This window comes from Lissotriton vulgaris, chromosome 1_2 (genome assembly GCF_964263255.1).
Source record: "Lissotriton vulgaris chromosome 1_2, aLisVul1.2, whole genome shotgun sequence".
Classification (NCBI taxonomy): domain Eukaryota; kingdom Metazoa; phylum Chordata; class Amphibia; order Caudata; family Salamandridae; genus Lissotriton; species Lissotriton vulgaris.
In genome coordinates, this window is record NC_141686.1 from 86,174,311 (window position 1) to 86,177,684 (window position 3,374).

Sequence of the window (3,374 nt, forward strand, 5' to 3'; positions counted from 1 at the left end):
CTGAAGGGAAGAAGGACCGGAAAGTCCACTGCCATTTCCAAGAGAGAGAGGAACCAGATTTGAGCCTGCCAGAAAGGAGCCAGGAGAACCAAGGATGTCGACTGACGACGAACCTGGGCCAAAACCCTGTTGATCATCAGGAACAGAGGAAACGCATAGTTGAGATGCAGGGACCAGTCCTGTAGAAAGGCATCTGTTGCGAGAGCAAGCGGGTCCGGTCTCCAGCTGAAGAAAACGGGAAGTTGGGAATTGAGCCGGGAAGCAAAAAGGTCGATAGAAAAGGGACCCCATTTCTGGGAGAGAGAAAGAAAGACGGAGGGAAGCAGCTTCCAATCGCTTGAATCTCGAAGGTATCGAGAGTGCCAATCTGCTATGGCATTGAGACTGCCTGGAAGATATTCCGCTCAGAGAGAAAGTTTGTGTTGAAGACAGAATTCCCAAAGACTCTTTGCTAGTTCCGCTAGTGGTTTTGACTTTGTGCCACCTAGATGGTTTATGTAGCGTACCGCAGAAACATTGTCCATACGAAGGAGAATGGAACAACTTGTCTTGTTCTTTGCCAGACTGCGGATTGCAAAGGAGCCTGCCAGCATCTCTAAACAGTTTATGTGCAATGATGACTCCTCTGGAGACCATGTACCTCCAGTCGAGATTGAACCACATCGGGCGCCCCAACCCGACAGGCTGGCATCTGATTCTAATACAAGATCTGGTGCCGTTGCAAAGATCGTCCTCCTGTTCCACGCATCTAAATGGTCTATCCACCATTGTAGCTCGAGACGGGATTCTAGGTCTAACTGGATAAGATCTGAATACGCCAAGCCTTGGCGAAGACGACGAATCTTTAAGCGCTGCAGGGCTCGATAGTGTAGAGGCCCGGGAAAAATCGCTTGGATGGAGGCTGACAAAAGACCTACGACTCTTGCAAGGGAACGTAGAGACACCTCGGAAAGGCGAAGAATTTGACATAACTCTGACCGAATGGCCGAAATCTTGGATTTTGGAAGGTAAAGAGATGCGGTGGAAGAGTCCACGCGGAAACCTAGAAATTCTACGCTCTAGGAAGGCACTAACATGGATTTCTCGAAATTGATGAGGAACCCCAGATCCAGGAGGAGAGACTGAGCGACATTGAGATGGGAAAGAAGAGTTTGCTTGTCCGAGTGCATGATCAAGATATCGTCCAGATAAATGATGAGATGAATACCTAGAGAGCGCAGATAGGATACCACAGGCTTCATCACCTTGGTGAAGCACCAAGGAGTGGAAGAAAGACTGAAAGGAAGCGAACAAAACCGGTAAGTGACACCGAAAGACTGAAATTGAAGATATTTCGTGTGGGACTCGTGTATAGGAATTGAAAGATATGCATCTTGAAGATCGAGTCTGACCATCCAATCGGATTGGCGCAAGGTATTCCTTAGATGGAGAATGGTCTCCATCTTGAAGTGGCGATAAACCACAAACTGGTTGAACCACTTGAGATTGATGACTGGACGAACTTTTTTGTTCTTTTTGCGAACCAAAAAGAGTGAGCTTACAAAGCCTGAGGGATCGAAGGGAGCGGCAAGAATGGCTCGTTTTTGGAGAAGATTTTGAACCTCTTGAGAGACGAGCAGAGCTACGTCTGCGGAAAAAACCAACGGAGGAGGAAAAATAGACTGGAAAGGCTGAGCGTAAAACTCTATGAGATAGCCTTGAACGGAATTGAGGACCCAAGGGTCTGCAGTGAGCGCGCGCCACCTGTGAAGAAATAGAGCAAGACGACCTCCGATAGGAGGGGGAGGGCCCACCTTGGTTGTTGACGCTGTTGTTGTTGGCACGGAAACCTTTCTGTCCTCGGCCCCGGAAGCCACGTCCTCTTTGGGGATAAAACTGAGGCTTGAACTATTGATAGCCGGAGTTGGCTGCTCCTCTGGAACCTTGGTTCGGATAACCGTGGCCGGAAGAGCGGTTCCTGCCTCTGCCGGCCCTGCCAAAAACCAGAGGGGCAAACACTTTTTTGATGGAAAATTGGGCCTTGTCCAAGGAAGCAAAAGTGGACACGTAACGGCTGAGATCCTTGACGAGGGAATCTCCAAACAACAGACCATCGGCCTTGACACCCGGATCCTAGGTAGCCAAGTTGGCCAGCTTCGGGTCCAATTTGATCAATAGGCCCTTTCGGCGCTCAGGGATAATTGCCGCATTGGCGTTAACTAACAGACAAAAGGATCTCTGGAGCCATAAAGAAATTTCTTCTGGATTAAGGTCCGAACCGTCCAAGCGGGCTGTCTCCGCCATGTCCAAAACCCGGGGCAAAGGACCCACGACATCCAAAAGCTTGTCCTGGCAAGTGGACCAGGCCTTATCCACACTCCTGCGAGGATCTTTGCCAAACTTCGAGAAGAAGGTAGGAAGCGGCTGATCTATAGAAGGAGTAATAGTAACATGACAGGGAAGGGAAGGTTTGGGACACTCAGACTTGAGTTTAGCACGAACAGACTTGTCCAAAGGCAGGCGGAGCTTGGAGGATATGTACTCCCCCACATGTGGAGTGGGGAACCACTCTGTAGAGTTAGGATGTCTGATAGAAGCGGGGTCAAACATAGGATTGCCCTCCGAATCTAACACAGGCTGAGATGCAAAAGCATCCAATCTCGCTTTCTTGGGGGAAGGAGGATCAACCAACTGAAAGAAGTCTGCCAAATCATCAGTGTCACCTAAATCATCGTCATCATCTGTGTCAGGAATAGTATTAATGACCAGCTTCTTAGGAACCTCCACATTTTTTGTCTTAGTTTTACTTTTAGACATAGAAATCTTTATCCCCTTCTTGGTGGGAGGCCTGGGAGGAACCACGTCCTCAGTCAAATGCGAGGAGGACTCGCGACCCAAAAGTGACACATTTTTGGCACGAGAAGTGGAAGGAACCAGTTTGCCTTTTCTGCTATCCCCGCAGAATGGGCCAAAGCTTTGGTCATGAGGCTTAAAAGAGAATTCTCCATGTGGTTAGAAACACGAGTCATGGAAGCCTCGACAGCAGTCTCCACAGAATTATTAATAAAATGACTGAGGTCAGACTTGAAAGCCTCGCTTTCCTCAGTGTCCAATTCGGGAGAACTTGGAATCTCCATTACCAGAAAAACAGTAAACAAAGGGTTAATGGGACCAGGAAAGGCAAAGGGGCGTGAACGGGCCGGAATGGCAGGGAGACACTCCCCTGGGGGTGGGCACCGTATGAAGAAACAGCGAGAGGCAGTCGAGCAGCAGGAAAGGCACAGAGCACAGACGAACTGCCGGTGAAGAGCAGAGAACGGGAGCGGGAAGCGCGTGCAGCGGTAAGAACCACACGCTGCAGCGCACGAGGGGGGGCCGAACCTGCGGGACCGGAG

At 49.8% G+C, this 3,374-nt stretch overlaps 1 pseudogene; it reads right to left on the bottom strand.

The window, feature by feature from the left end:
* Positions 1–493: 493 nt before the first annotated feature.
* On the bottom strand, positions 494–3,116 carry LOC147733965 (uncharacterized; annotated as a pseudogene).
* Positions 3,117–3,374: the final 258 nt, after the last annotated feature.